The following is a 17,506-nucleotide window of genomic DNA, read 5'->3' as shown; positions in this document are numbered from 1 at the left end:
TAGAACGGGTCCCACCACTTTGTTGCTGATTCGCAAAGGGTAACCTTCGTGCTACTTTCCTTTGTAACATAGCAACATCCATCGGATCAACAATTAACAGCTCGATCTTTATTTTCCATTGTAACCGTTTGCCTTTACAACTGGCTTTAATCACCACCGCTAGTTGTTTGTTGTTGGTTCACGAAGGGTAACCTTCATGCTATTTCCCTTTGCGACATAGCGACAACCGTTGATCACTAACGAACTTGCTCGGTCATTAACTACCTTAGCCTTCAAAGTGGGCCCCTTATGTAATTCCACTCGTCTGCAAACTTTTGCCAGATGTCTCCACATGTCTATCACTTGTTCGCTCAAGAAGTCTGTCGGGCTCCACCTTCTAATCGCCACGTGTCTCATCAAACTAGGAATTCCATCAACACTATTTCTTTATTGAATGGACCATTTCAAAATCCATTGGAGCCATGCGTCTTGTTGACAGATCACCCCCTGCTTCATCGGCACATCCAACTATCTTTCCACCCATGCCGCCACATAACCGCCACATGATCGCCACTTCATCTGCCACCGGATAGCCAGTACCTTGTTGTTGGTTCGTGAAGGGTAACTTTTGTGCACCTTCCCTTTGCGACATAGTGATAACCATCATATCAAAAACAACTTGCATGAGCATTACAATACCTGATAGAAAAATAAAAGGGAAATAAAACTTAGGAAAACGCAACAAATCAAGAAAATATTATAACCCACCTAGGCCAAGACTTAAAAGGGGTCCACTTCCTAAAGATGGACCGACCCTTTCACTTAAGTGGAAAATGGTAACGAGGAAACATAAGTGAAAGGCTTGCATAATGAAAAAAAAGAAATTGCAAAACCCTGAACCCTCAAAATTTCAACCCTCAGAAATGAATAAAACTTTGAAAACCTAAAAAATTTATGGATTGAAAGGAAAAACTCCCAATGCTCAAAATACTGACAACACATTCTTTCTTGGGAAGAAATTGGTTTCATGGCTTAGCAAGAAATAGTCATGCACTTCATTATCTACTGTTGAAGTTGAATATGTAGTTGTTGCAACTAACTACACTCAAATCTTATGGATGAAGCAAATGTTGAAGGATATAAGGGTAAGTTATGATGAGCCTATTATTATTCACTGTGATACTACCACTACTATTGATATGTCAAAGAATCTGGTATTTCATTCCAAATTAAAAGACATTTCTATAAGGTATTATTTTTTGAAGGAAAAGGTTGAAGCAAAGGAAGTCAGGTTGGTTTATGTACCCACTAAGAAACAAATTGTAGATATTCTAACAAAACCATTGCCTAAAGATACTTTTGAATATCTCTGATACTTTTTAATATCTCTGAGATCAGTTGGGGGTCACCACACCTCTGGTAGAGACTTAGAGATGTAGGGATGCATCAATCTGGTGAGATTATCATAAATATATTTTGATCCAGGCTGATGGGATGATGTTGCTGCTCATGGGGAGTAGTCAGTTCTTTGGTTTGGCATCAACCCTTATTCATTGATGTCAAATGGGGAGATAGTGTTCATATGAAAAACATAAAATCTTAGGGGGAGAAATATTTTGTTGGTTCTTGATTGTTTGGGGAGATTGTTGGCATTCCTTAGAACTTGGATTTTTTTCACATTTAGTATTGCCATCAATGCTAAAGGGGGAGATTATTGGTAATATGCTGAAATTATTTATGTGTTGTCATTGATGTCAACACTGTTCTCCGGTTGGATATGGTTCTGTCCTAGTTGATTACTGCTATCCTGGTTGGTTCCTGTTCCGGCTGGACTTGGTTATCTATGATTTTGATTCGATATGATCGGATTGGTTGTTTCAGTTTTGGATGGTTATTCGGGATGTTTATATGCTTGTCACATTCAGTTGGTTCATGAGTTGGTTCTCCAGAAGCTATCACTTATGTTCTTGATTACCGGTTGATATTTCTTGGTACCGGTTGGCTTTACCGGTTTGTGATATTAGATGATTTGGCTAAGTGATTTTGGTCCAACTTATAGAAATGGTTCCTAATGTGCTAAAGGTGTTCTTGATCATGTCCTAATTGTTTGGTGGCTTTGCATTGGCTGGTGTGATGATTTGGTTATCCTATTTTGATCTAGTTGGTTATTCTGTGTTATTTGCACTGAGGGTTTCTACCAGTTGGTGAAACATATTGATATAGGTCTTAGTGTAATTTCCAATGGATATAGTTGTTTGATAATTTGTATTAGGTCCATGCTATGTAATGCAAATCATAATATTGGTCTAGTGGTATCGTGTGATGAAATTTTTGTAAGTATGGTTTATGGGTTTAGGGTTTAGCCGACCTTGTTATCAAGGTTGATGATCTGTATTTATAGGAGATGTATTCATGTAATTTGTAGAGGATGGTATGGTTTGGTTATGTCTACATTATCTGAGAGTGGTTTATGTTTGAATAGAGATATATCATTCAACAAAGGGTTCTGAAAGATTTAGAGTTGTAGGGCAGACATATGTGCATAACTAGAATTGTATCAAGCATTAGGAGATGCTATTTTCACAATTCATTTTCTCTGGATTATGCAAGTCAGTGAGACTTCCCTTTTGTGTTGAGTAGTACGCTCTAGGCAGTTGGCCTAATTGCAAGTGTAATCCCCATTGTAATTATTTCACATACTGTTGCAGAAACAATATCTAACTGTGGGTAGGGTTTCCCATCATGGTTTTTCCCTTTACCAGGTTTTCTACATTAAAATAATTGGTGTTGTATGATCTATGCTTTCATGCTTTATCTTTCACTATGTTGTTTATATTGTGCTCTAGTAAATGGTTTATAATTTGCATTAATTGTTTAATTTGTGGAAATATGATTCACCCCCTCCCCCTCTCAGTTTTCCTCTGGTATCAAAGATTCTAACAAAGCACATGGTTTATGATTTTGGGAATTTGGAGAGTAAGGTTTTTATTTAGTTTCTACACTTCCCATTATTTGATGAGCCTGAATGGGTAAGATATGTTCTGAGCCGAATTCACGATGAATTTCTATGGTTGAACAAACCCCACAAGATCATAAAGAAAGCCATTCAAGTAGTAACCTATTTGAATGCTACCGGTGAAGTTCCTTCCCTCCAAAATGTGAAGAACACCACTATAATGGAGGTAATTAGTTCCAAGCATGATATTCGGTCAATGGCCATTAGTGACATTGTAGAATTTGATGTGAGATTTTCTTTGATGGTTACTGGTTACAAGGTTTATCAATCAAGCAAACATAAATCAATATCTGTTACTGCTATTTATGCAGCTTATCAGATGCTCAAAGAAGATAAGAAGTAAGATTTGTGTGTGGTGCTTCTTAGCGAGCTAATGGGTAATGTAAAGAAGATCAAACAAGACAAGAAGCATGTGTTTAAATTTGGTTCCTTGATCATTTGTTTGGCACTATATTTTCTGAATGAGATCCCTGGGATTGGAAAGGTTCAATGGGCATATGATCAATCAGTGGAGCAGAGAAGAGACAAAAGTAGAAGCCCCATAGATAATATGTTATAGACATTGTAGAAGAGAAAAATAAATCTGATGAGGCAGTGCATGAGGTAAAGAAGATTGCGACCTATGTTAAGGTAGTAAGGAAGCCCCCATTCTGCAAAGCTCAACCAACAAAGAAGCCTAAAACTCATGGTGAGCCATCCAGTAAAGCCAAATCAAGAAAAAAGTATAAATCAAAACCTGATGAAGCTCTTAAATCAGGTAACCTTGAAGGTTCTTATACTATTGTGCCCCTGAAATCCTTGGATGAAATTATTAATAAAATTTTAAAGGAGGAAATCTCAAGAACTTGCCAATATATTATGAAAATTCTGATGACAAAGATCAAAGGGTTATTGAGGAAGTGTAGCACCCCTCCCTCAATCAGACTTTTTTAATACCTATTTTGACCATGGTTGGCTTTTCAGTGGATATTTGTGGATACACTATATGGTGATATTTTATTAAGATATTATGCTATGTTGGTTTATGCTTTTATTTGTGATTCAGTGAATGTTGTTTATGCTTTATTTCCTTATGGATGATTAGATGTTAATTTTATTATGTGTTACTGACTAAGGACTAACAAATTTACCTTATGCATGAGATGCTTTATGTATATGTTATCATCTATGTGTGGAAAGTGTATGGGATGATTTTCCTTCACTCACTTTGGTGAGACATGAAACGTCATGATTCTCCTTTGTCAGTGTGTCTACCATGTTTTAACATATATATGTATGCATGGTTCAATGATGCATGAATAATGGGTACAAGGTACTGACTTCACGTGGTTCCACAGGTCCGAGTGTACCTAATTAATCTGATGGAAGTAGAGGAGATAGTCTTAAGGCCCTAAATTTTATTCATAACCTTGCTCGATAGTGAGATTTGTTATTTGTCTATCAAAATTCATGTTGGGACTCATAAATTTGAGTAATTTGAAAGGCCCATTTCAAAATTTTGCTTTGCACTTTCAAATGACCACCTAAAGAATCAACTTGAGAGGCCTACTTTGAGGGCATGTAAAATGGAGCTAGTTGATTATCTAGCGGTAAGGCTTGGGAAATGTGTCCTACACATTTCATTTTGCCTATGAAATGTTCTAAAAACTTTCAGATTTCAGTTAGGATCAGTTTATCAAGTACCCATTTCAAGGGGTGGACTGAAAGTTGTTCATAGGTGCAAATGCAAATTTTATCAAATGACCCACTTTGAGGCATTGTATTTCATGACCAGTTGATTGTCATGTTGAAATTAAAAGTGCATTGAATTGTATGCATATAGGTGTGTCCACCTGTCAAATTTCAAGTCTCTATTAATTCATTTGCTCAGTTTGGCAAGCTCAATCCATTTGCAGTTTGTACTGTTTGCATAAGTCTCTATTTCAATAGCTAGTCAGAGCCTCACTTTGCACGTGTAAAAGATGCCCATATGAGTGTTATATCAGAATGTTTATTCTGAAGTACTACTAGTATGAAAGAAAAGATATGTTTCCAATTTGAAGCTCCTACCAATTCATTTGATTAGTTTTCCAAGATGGTTTCTTGAGCCATTTTGTTTAGTTTTCTGCACTTTCATTGTTACATTTGTTAAAGTGGCTATTTTCATGAGCTCAACATTTGCACCTTATCAACTTCCTGGTCAAACTAAACATTCCATGGTCTTCTTTGTACTTCAAGGTACCTATGTCCTAGATTTGGGGATCTACAAAGACCATTTGATATTTTTAATGCGTGTACTTTGAGGTCCTTGCACATTGAATTTATCAAGTTCAAGTGCTGACAGAGCCATTTGGTCATCTTTGTGCATTAATATTTCTTCACCTGGGATTCATCATGAGGAGTGGTTTTACAGGATGAAAGTTAACATATCAGAGTACACGCCTATCAATTTGTGAAGTCCAAGAAGTTGTTCTGACCAGTTTTTAAAATACCTCTTTGGGTTTAAATGTGAAAATGTGACACAAGTGCCTGAACGTTTCAGATTGAATTTCAGTGATCAGAAAATTGTGTAGATTAACTCCAGAGGTATGTTTAAGGTTCTTGAGGTTTTTTGAGGGTCAGTGGAATGAAAACAAAATTATTTTTAGCCAGACCCACTTTGGGGCCCGACTTGTCTTGTAACTTCACTATGCCTTTTGAATCAAGGTTTAAATTATTATTTTAAATCATATGTTATATGATTTAAGTATAAAGGACAAGCATGTAGATGAGATATTTCTCATAGGATAACACCACAATCAGAGGAACAAAGTCATGATAGTGGCAATTCTCTTGCATGTTCCAGTCGAAAGATAATGATGACTGTCATGAAAGAAAAGTCAGCAATGGTTAATGCATTCATTGAGCAAGCTATGGAGTCTATTGAAGAGTTTCAAAAGCTTTCAAGAAAATGCATATTGGTAGGTGTAAATGTCAAAATTCCTTGCTATGGGTAGTTAACAAAGAAGGTATAAATCTTTCAAGCAAATGCCATTGGCAGGCTTTGCCAGTCCTCTCTGCCCTTGCGTGGTAGACTAAGGTGATTTGAAAAGACTTTAGTAACGTTCAAGAAAATTCAATTGGTAGGGCATGCACTGAATGAAGAGGCTCAGAAAATTTAAATAAAATGCAAATTGTAGACACCCAAAAATGGTCAACACTTGCGAGGTCATACTTTAACATTTGCGCATTGCCTCATTTTAGGTTTTTGCGTCACATTAACATTTCTCCTATGATTCGCACTTCATCTTTATCATTTGCGAACATCGAGTCGTTCTTCTACATTCTTCAATCATCTCGTCCTCAAATTTGGTCTTGTCGACAACATTATCCAGTCATGATTTTGATCGATTTTATCTTATTGCATCAATGAGCATGCTTATTTGTCATCATTTTGGACATTGTCAATCCTAATTAGGGTTTTGTCCTCTTTTCAATCCTGTCAATCTTGCGATCAATTTGTCATCGATCGTTGTCCTCTTATCAATCTTGTCGATTTATCATCAATCCTTCAATCTTGTCATTTTAACGATCGATTTGTCATCGATCGTTGTCTATCTCAAGTATGTCAATTTGGATCAATTTGTCAATTGGCGCATTTATCAATCAAACCATTTTGTCGCATTGGTCATTTATCAATTCAAAATCATGACATTAATTATCTTCAATCATTGTCATTTTCGCATTTCTAATTCATCTTCTAGGGTTTTATGATTTAGTCATTTAACCTAATTTGCCATTTCTTCCTCTAGGATTACTAAATTATTTATTAATCCTAAGTCTTCTTATTACAATTAAATCTTTATTTAATTGTCTAATTATTCTTCTTTGTGAATTGATTAATAAATGAAAAATTATTAATTAATTCACTAATTCTTAAATCCTATTTTTCATCAATTTCTAATTCCAATTTCCTAATTTGTCATCAATTTCATTTTGCTAATTTTCAAATTTCTAATTCCTTTTCCCTCCTAATTCATCTCCTAATTCTATGGGAGTGGCATTTCAATTTGTCATGAAATTGTCATAATTGATTAATCAATCAATTTTGACATGAAATGTGTCATAATCAATCAATCAAAATTGTGCATGGAAATGCATAATTTGTCATAATTGACATATTGATTTGCAATTTCCATTTGAATTGCATCATGCCAATTTTGTCACTTCTCCAATTTCTCTATAAATTGGATAATTTTTCTTCAATCACCCCCTTCAATCACTTCATGAACTCCGAATTGCTATCAAACTACTGAATTTTTGTTCTAGTACTCTTGAGCTTTTTGCTTTCAATTGTGAGAGCACTTGTAGGTGAGATCCACAAAACTATTGAAGAGGAAAGAACAACAATGGAGCCGCATGGAAGGAGTATTCAATCTTGAATCTGGTTTGCATAATGTTTTCTTTTGAATGCTTCATTTTCATACCTTCATTGAATGTGCTTTAGAATTAGGTTCATTGCAATGAGTATTTCTTTGATTGAGCTATCATGTTTAACGTTTTGATTGATCTACTTATATCTTGTGATGAATCCTAATTCTGATGCTACACAAATAGTAGCCATTTTAAAACTCCAAACAAATGCACTTGGTAGGTGTAAGGCGATTTCCTCCTCAGGATCGCATGGCAGGCTAAAAATTAAAATTTTCAAACAAATGTATATTGGCAGGTGTAATGCCAAATCTCCTGCTAGAAATTCAACACCATAGTAATTTTCAGGAAAATTCAATTGTTAAGTGTATTGCCCTCCTTCAGGTGGTAGAGGGAAAAGACGATAAACCTTAAGGTAAATGCAAACTGGCAGCTGTTATTCTAACTCCACGACCTTTGCCAACATCCTCCCTTGTCGTGGTGTGTGGTATGGGAATGGAGGGCATATTAAAATTTGAAGCACTGTGGCATTGCATGGGTAAAAGGCCTTGTAAGACTTCAAGCAAATGCATATTGGCATGTTAACAGCAAAATTCTCTTCTCCCTGTGTGATGGTGTGGGGCTTTTGAAGATTTCACCAAATGCAAAGTAGCAGGTGTAAAGATTAATTCCATAACCTTTATCAGAATCCTCTCTACGTGGGCCTGTGGTGTTGAATAGGCTGAGGAAACTTTCTGCAAATGCGTATTGGCAAGTCTAATGCCAACATCTCCCTGCGCATGGCTGAAAACACCATAGGAACTTTCTAGAAAAATGTAAGTGGCATGAGAAAATGCCAAAGTCCTCCTGCATGGCACGATGGCCATTAAACTTAAGTAAATGCATTTTGTAGATGGAATGGCATTTTGATGCCTTAGAAACTTCCAAGCGAATGCAGATGCCAGGGATGTGTAAAACTGTTTATCCCACATTGGTTGTGGAGTGGATATTTTTAGTATTTAAGTACAAGCCCACACACATCCATAGTGTCAAAGCCTAAGGGATTTTGACAAGAGGCTGCTTTGTGACCCAGTGGACCCCACGCGTACACACGCATCCTGAGGCATCCAAGTTTTGCAAAAAAAGGGAAAATTAACGAATGCGCAAGTCTAAGGAGGATCAACGATTGTCTCTATACCACAATGGAAAGATGCTCGACGGTTAACCATCGCGACATAGCGACTGAATGATGGGCCCGACAGAAGGGAGCAATTCAGATGTGTTAATGAGCAACCAAGTTGAGGAAGATCCAATGACTGTTGCTATTTTGGAAGATGAAGATGCACGCTAGTTATCCATCGTGGATCAGTGACAAAGGAGAGTTCCAGTCCGGTGGTGTGTCCAGCGATGGTGAAGTGGTGGTCCTGTGGTAGGTGAGGTGGCATCTAGGTGGATTATGAGTGAATCACAGGGTGCCATGTGGTGGAGCGCAGATGGAAAATCATGTAAAAATCAAAATTACTCATATAGTTCCAACTATAGGAGAAATTCAAAAATTTAAATGACTGGTTGTTTAGAGGTGCATCTGAGATTAATTCACTGGAGGGGTTATTTTTTGCCCAAATATAGACATATTACATGTTGCTAGAAAGCTCTCAGAATGGGGAATTCATTTCTATAATTAGTTTCAACAAATATTAGATATTTTGAGAGGAGTTTCTAGGGGAAGGATGCAAAGAATTTTTCAGTTGGGGAAAGAGGACACTTGGCAGTTTGTGATGAAGACCTGATCTTTTCCCTCTTCTTCATATTCTCAATTCTTCTCATTTGTAGGGGTTCCCAGGTTTTGGAAATTTTCTCTAAGGGATAAATCCAAAATTGTAGGTTCTAGTGATGGCATTTTTCATTCTTTGCAAATAACAGTGTGTTTCTGTTGGGTTTTCAATGTTTTCAATGTTGTCTTTGCTGTAGGTTTTGTTTCAGTTTGCAGGTTTACACATATGCAAGGCATGTGTGAGTTTCCACAAAATTGTCTCCAAAATACCATTTGAATTTATACAGTTTCATCTTATCAAGGATACTTTGAGGTGTCTCTTTCAGTCTTCTCTGAGAGTGTAATGTTTGTCTTTTGGGTATTCTTCAAGGAAGAATTTTAATCTTGAAACTCAACATTAATGATTTTGAATGTGTATATTGGATGTATATATATGTATGATTTTGTGACAGAGCTGAGGTTTGTGTTAATGTAATGCATTAATACATGAAAATTCAATGTCAAAAGTATCTTGCATCTGAGATTTCTCTTTCAGTTTTATGCATGCCTTTGTGGCTAGGATAAGGCACTGGTCTTTTGTAATGTTGGAGGATTGCCAGAACATCAATTTTAAAATCAAATCAGAATATATTTTTCTTTATGTTGTATTGTAGTGTTCCATCTATCTCAATCTCAAATGTAGTTGAGAGTCAATGTGAATATAGCTAGTTTGCAATACTTTCCTTATTGTTGAGCTATGTCTGAGATTTCTGCTTTAATGGTGATGTTGTGTGTGATTTTTAGACTATATTTGAAGTGCATCACAGGTAAACCCATGTAGGCTTTGTAGAGCCTGAAGAGAAGAAGGATTAATATCCTTGTTAAGTTGGTCTAGTTAGTCTTTTGAAATCATAGTTGAGGTTAGCTACCTTTCAAAATTTGGTTGCAAATTATACTGGTTGCTGATTTTGTTGTTCAGCATAAAAAGGAACCAACAAAAATGGTGACTATGCTGGGGATATGCTACAACTTGTGTTGATTGGATTCAAATTGAGAACACTCTTTGTCTATCAACAATTAAAGCCAGTTAGTCCAGCCATGTCCATTTGAGGAAAGAGTCGTTAAAGTGATGCAAATCTGAAAGTATTTTCAGATCTGCAGTTATTTGCCTAGAAGTGTTGTGTTCCAAGTGTTGAAAGTTTGTTATCCTTTTAAATTTGTGTAAGTCTAGATCTGTTCATGTTCTATAAATGATTTTATAAATTCTCATAGCAGTGAGTGGCAACTCTAAAAGATCTCTGCACTAGTGTGTATTATTGTAAAAGTTTTAAAAGATTTAGTGAACTTACAACAAAGATTTAGCAGATGCTTGGAGTTTTAAGATGGAAGATCCCAGAAATTTATTGAAGATATTTTCCTTCGTGAAGGAGGTAGCGACTCTGTATGAAGATTAGTGTACAATGTTAGAAGATCTGAGAAAGATCTCACCAAATATCACAGTAGCAACTGCAATATCCAAGTATTTTCCAAAATTGGTATTAAAGATTGTAAGAAATTATGTTCCTTACCAAGTGAGTTTCAACACTAAGAAGGAAAAAGAATAAGTTAGGTTGCATTCTCTTGTCAGCTTAAAAGCATGGGTGAAGTATTTTGAATAATAGGGAAGGTAGACTATAGCTGAAATAATTCTTATTGGTTGAAAATAGTGGATGTATTCAAGCAAGGTTGCAGCTAGTAATGGATTGTTGTAGAAATTTCTCTATTAAAGGTTATGTGCCATTATATTTTGATGGCATACCTGGATACCTGAATCAGATTCCAAGTGACATTAGGAAGCACTTACCATTGTTTAATGGGGACAAGTTACAATCAGCAAAAACGCATATGCAAAACTTTGTTGATTTAATGAATTATTATGATATCTATCATGATGATATTTGCATGAAGTTGTTTGTGCAAAGCTTGAAAGGGGATGCCAGGATTTGGTTCTCATTTTTGTAGGAAGCTTCTATTCCCTCATGGGAAGAATTAGTTGCATCTTTTCTTGAGCAATTTGCTGAGAGAATAAACTTTAAAGATATCCTGAGGAAGTTGATGGAGATTAGAGTTGAGGAAGGTGAATTAGTGTTAGCCTTCAATGTTAGATTTTCCAAAGCACTGGCTGAGATCCCATAGGGGTATAGACTGAATGATGAAGTATTTTTAGTGATTTATTTGGATGCCTTTCGAAGAAAGATGAGTTACATGTTTAGGGATAAAGAGCCAAAGACATTACATTAGACTTTTGTGACAGCCATGGATATAGAGAAAAACTTAAAATATGGTATTCCTAAAGGACTTTTATCTACCGGTGTCGGCTGTCATAGTGTTTGTAATATGACAATTAAATGTGAAGTGAGAATTAATGTTCAGAGCTCTAGTATTCATACTTGTGATGGCAACATCGATAATTTAATTCCAATTGAAAATCAAAGTTGTTTGGTGCAAACAATGGTTGATCCTCATATAGATATTGATAATGTCAATTGTGTTGAAGATGAAGTAAGAGTATTTTCAGATTTCACTTCTTGTAATCATGTTGATGATCTTTCTAATATGAAACTTGTGCACAAAATTAATTCAGAAAATTTTAATGGTGCACATGATTGCAATGAAAATACAGCCCACATTAATGAACATATTTTTAAATAATGTCACATTGAACAACAAAGTGCAATTTAATTGCAGAAGATTGCAAAACTTAGAAAAGCTCTTGAAGTTGTGGATGAGAAAGTTCAAATGTTGGAGAGCCTTAGAGTTATGAATGAAGACCTTCTGCAATATAGTGAAGAGGATTTTTCAGAAAAGGACTGTGAACTAAATGCTTATACACTTGATGAACAACATGCTGATTTAATAGATAGTTTTGTGACAAAAAATTTAAGTGAGCATGCTGGAAATTCATCAGATGAAGTAAATGGCAGCGATATTCATCCTTATTCTTTGGTTGATGATGAGTGTTATATTGGTAAAGAAGATCAATTGTGGCAAGATAAATATGACTATCTTGATTCTCAGAATGATGGTCATAGGATGAAATTTTGTGGTTGTGAAACATGGAATGTTAAGGATGGTTTCAGCCCAGTTTCAATTTCTTCTTTGTCTGATGAAGATGATTATGATGATAGGATGGATGGTATCTTTAGCAAATATTCTAATATTTTATTTGATGCTTATATAGATACAGACCAACCACTTTGTTTTCACAATGTTCATAAGGGGATTCTTCATTTGGTTTCTAACCCTTTGTATCAAGAAATAATTGACCAACCAGATGTTGTAAATGATGAACCAGTTCATGGTGTTGATACCGTTCCATGCAGCAGTGACATGTGTCAGGATGAAGATTTTTGTAATGGGTTGCTTACTAGTGTGTTTGAACCCCATCTTGAATTTTTTCATGTGAATATGAGTGAATGTTCAAAACTTATTTTAGATTATATGCTTGAGCCAGAGGTATGTTCATTTTTGCAAGAGTGGGATATTGAAGATGTTGATTTATTGCATTTAGTAGATGATGAAAAGATTGGATATGTTTTAGTAGTTGATCATGAAAGTAAGGTTCAAAATTATGTTCATGATGAGTATGCATATAATGCTGATTGGAAAAGCATGTTGAAAGATGTGTGTCATAATAGAAACACTTCTCTGATGATAAGTGTTTTCTTTAGATTGTTTACACTATTAAGTGATGATAATCAAATTTTTGATAAGGGAAAAAGTTGGTTTTAACTTTGGTGGCCCGGGGCCATATGTAAATAAATTGTATCTTTGTATAGTCACTTTGCTTTTAGTTTTGTGGTTTCCAATAAGGAACCTTGTTGTTCAGGTAGAATAAGGAACCCTTGTTTTTTAGAAGAAGAGAAGTGATCTGTTTTTGGGTGGTCTGCTCTACCAAAGATTTCTAGATTCTTGTGTTGATCTTGCAATCAAGCATCCCCAGTCAGAGCCACTATTGGGACTCATAAAATTTGAGTATTTTGAGAGGCCCATTTCAAAATTTTGCTCTGCACTTTCAAATGACCACCTAATGAATCAACTTGAGAGGCCTACTTTGAGGGCATGTAAAATGGAGCCAGTTGATTATCAAGGGGTAAGGCTTGGGAAATGTGTCCTAAACCTTTCATTTGGCCTAGTCAGTATTCTACAACTTAAAGATTTCAGTTTGGATCAGTTTATCAAGTACCCATTTGAAGGGGTGGATCGAAAGTTGCTCATAGGTGCAAATGCAGATTTTATCAAATGACTCACTTTGAGGCCTTGCATTTCATGTCCAGTTGATTATCCTGTTGAAATTTAAAGTGCATTGAATTGCATGCATATAGGTGTGTCCACATGTCAAATTTCAAGTCCCTATGAATCCATTTGCTTAGTTTGGCAAGCTCAATCCATTTGCATTTTGTATTGTCTACATAAGTCCCTATTTCAACAGCTAGTCAGAGCCTCACTTTGCACATGTGTAAAAGATGCCCAGATGAGTGTTATATCAAAATGTTTATTCTGGGGTACTTCTAGTATGAAATACAAGCTATATTTCTAGTTTGAAGCTCCTACCAATCCGTTTGATTAGTTTTCCAAAATGGTTTCTTGAGCCATTTTGTTCAGTTTTCTGCACTTCCATTATTACATCTATTAAAGTGGTTATTTTCATGAGCTCACAATTTGCACCTCAGCTTTCTGATCAAACTGAACATTCCATGTTCTTCTCTGTAGTTGAAGGTACCTATGTCCCAGATTTGGGGATCTAAGCAGACCATTTGATATTTTTAATGAATGCACATTGAGGTCCCTACACATTGATTTTATCAGGTTCAAGTGCCGACAGAGCCATTTGGTCATCTTTGTGCATTAATATTTCTTCACCTGAGATTCGTCATGAGGAGTGGTTTTACAGGATGAAATTTAACATATTTGAGTACACGCCTATCAGTTTGTGAAGTCCAGGAAGTTGTTCTAACCAACTTTTAAAATACCTCTTTGGGTTTAAATGTGAAAATGTGACACAAGCGCCTGAACATTTCAGATTGAGTTTTAGTGATTAGAAAATTGTGTAGATTAACTCCAGAGGTATGTTTAAGGTGCCTGAGGTTTTTCAAGGGTTAGTGGAATGAAAACAAATTTTTTTTTAGCCGGACCCACTTTGGGGCTCGACCTGTCTTGTAACTTCACTATGCCTTTTGAATCAAGGTTCAAATTGTTATTTTAAATCATATGTTATATGATTTAAGTATAAAGGAAAAGCATGGAGATGAGATATTTCTCATAAGGTAAGACCACAGTCAAAGGATCAAAGCCACGACAGTGGTAATCCTCTTTCATGTTCTAGTCGAAAGATAATGATGACTGTCATGAAAGAAAAGTCAGCAAATGGTTAATGGATTCATTGAGTAAGTAATGGAGTCTATTGAAGAGTTTCAGAAGCTTTCAAGCAAATACATATTGGCAGGTGTAAATGTCAAAATTCCCTGCTGTGTGTGGTTAACAAAGAAGGCATAAATCTTTCAAGCAAATGTCATTGGTAGGCTTTGGCAATCCTCTCTGCCCCTGCATGGTAGACTAAGGTGATTTGAAAAGACTTTAGTAACGTTCAAGCAAATTCTATTGGCAGGGTCTGCGCTGGATGAAGAGGCTCAGAAAATTTAAAGCAAATGCAAATAGTAACCATTTTAAAACTCCAAAAAAATGCACTTGGTAGGTGTAAGGCGATTTCCTCCTAGGGATCGCATGGTAGGCAAAAAATTAAAATTTTCAAACAAATGTATATTGGCAAGTGTAATGCCAAATCCCCTGCTGGAAATTCAATGCCATAGTAATTTTTTAGGTAGATTCAATTGGCAAGTGTATTGCCCTCCTTTGTGTGGCAGATGGAAAAGGCAATAAACCTTAAGGCAAATGCAAACTGGCAGGTGTTATTCTAACTCCACGGCCTTTGCTAGCATCCTCCCCTACTATGGTGCATGGTATGGGAATGGAGGGCACATTAAAATTTTAAGTAGTGTGGCATTGCATAGGTAAAAGTCTTTTTAAAACTTCAAGCAAATGCATATTGACATGTTAACAACCAAATTCTCTCCTCCCTATGTGATGGTGTGGGGCTTTTGAGGATTTCACCAAATGCAAAGTAGCAGGTGTAAAGCTTAATTCCATAACCTTTATCAGAATCCTCTCTACGTGGGCCTGTGATGTTGAATAGGCTAAGGAAACTTTCTACAAATGCATATTGATAGGTCTAATGCCAGCATCTCCCTGTGCGTGACTGAAAATGCCATAGGAGCTTTCTAGCAAAATGTAAGTGGCATGAGAAAATGCCAAAGTCCTCCTATGTGGCGTGATGGCCATTAAACTTAAGTAAATGCATTTTGTAGATTGAATGGCTTTTTGATGCCTTAGAAACTTCTAGGCAAATGCAGATGCCTGGGTTGTGTAAAACTGTTTATCCCACATTGGTTGTGGAGTGGATATTTTTAGTATTTAAATACAAGCTCACAGACATCCATAGCGTCAAAGCTTAAGGGATTTTGACAAGATGCTTCTTAGTGACCTAGTGGACTCCACGTGTGTGCATGCATCTCAAGGCACCTAAATTTTGTGACAAAAAGGGTGAATTAATGAACTTGTGAACATGCAAGTCCGACGAGGATCGACGAGGTCCAACGATGGTGAAGTGGTAGTCCAGTGGCAGGTGAGGTGGCATCCAGGTGGATTCTAAGTGAATCATAGGGTGCCAGGTGGCGAAGCGCAGATGGAAAATCATGTAAAAATCAAAATTACTCATATAGTTCCAACTATAGGAGAAATTCAAAAATTTAAATGACTGGATGTGTAGAGGTGCAGTTCACTAGAGGGGTTATTTTTTGCCCAAATATAGACATATTATATGTTGTTGGAAAGCTTTCGGAACGAGGAATTTGTTTTTAACAAATATCAGATATTTTGAGAGTAGTTTCTAGGGGAAGGATGCAAAGAACTTTTCTATTGGGGGAAGATGACACTTGGCAGTTTGTGATGCATATTTGATCTTTTCCCTCTTTTTCATATTCTCAATTCTTCTCATTTGTAGGGGTTCCCCAGTTTTTGGAAATTTTCTCCAAGGGAGAAATCCAAAATTGTAGGTTCCAGTGATGGCATTTTTCATTCTTTACAAATAACACTATGTTTCTATTGGGTTTTCAGTGTTGTCTTTGCTGTAGGTTTTGTTTCAGTTTGCAGGTTTATACGTATGCAAGGCATGTGTGAGTTCCCACAAAATTGTCTCCAAAATACCATTTGAATTTATACAGTTTCATCTTATCAAGGATAATTTGAGGTGTCTCTTTTAGTCTTCTCTGAGAGTGTAATGTTTGTCTTTTGGGTATTCTTCAAGGAAGAATTTAAATCCTAAAACTCAGTATTAATGATTTTGAATGTGTATATTGGATGTATATATAAGTATGATTTTGTGATAGAGTTGAGGATTGTGTTAATGTAATGCATTAATACATGAAAATTCAATGTTGAAAGTAACTTGCATCTGAGATTTCTCTTCTAGTTTTATGCATGACTTTGTGGCTAGGATAAGGCACTAGTCTTTTGTAATATTGAAGGATTGTCAGAACATCAATTTTAAAATCAAATCAGAATATATTTTTCTTTATGTTGTATTGTAGTGTTCCATCTATCTCAAGCTCAAATGTAGTTGAGAGTCAATGTGAATATAGCTAGTTTGCAGTACTTTCCTTATTGTTGAGCTATGTCTAAGATTTCTGCTTTAATGGTGATGTTGTGTGTGAGTTTTAGACTATATTTGAAGTGCATCACAGGTAAACCCACCTAGGCCTTGTAGAGCCTGAAGAGAAGAAGGATTAATATCCTTGTTAAGTTGGTCTAGTTAGTCTTTTGAAATCATAGTTGAGGTTAGCTACCTTTGAAAATTTGGTTGCAGATTATACTGGTTGCTGATTTTGTTGTTCAGCATAAAAAGGAACCAACCCTTCCCTATGTTGGTATGTGGGTCATGTCTCTATTTTGTTGTGTTGAGTTGCGTGTTATGCATTTGTGAATTTAAATTATTCTCTTCTTATTATTTTAAAGAGAAATTAATTATTAATACCTTATGGTTATTAATAATTAATGGATATTGTATTTATGAAATTAAATTAGAAATAAAATTATTAAGGGTACTTTTGTGGTTAAATAGAGAAATCAATTATTCCTAATTGTTTAGTTAAAATTGATTGTTTTTTTGGCGAAAGTGGCAAGCCACTAATATATTATTATATTAATAAAATTGGTTCAAGGGCTCCTGAAGGAAAGAGCTAGCAATAAAACCTCCATTCGTAGCCTGAAAATATAAATAACATCATGATAGAAAG

The sequence above is a fragment of the Cryptomeria japonica genome, chromosome 6 (genome assembly GCF_030272615.1).
Source record: "Cryptomeria japonica chromosome 6, Sugi_1.0, whole genome shotgun sequence".
Classification (NCBI taxonomy): domain Eukaryota; kingdom Viridiplantae; phylum Streptophyta; class Pinopsida; order Cupressales; family Cupressaceae; genus Cryptomeria; species Cryptomeria japonica.
Note: the sequence above shows the minus strand (reverse complement) of the source record.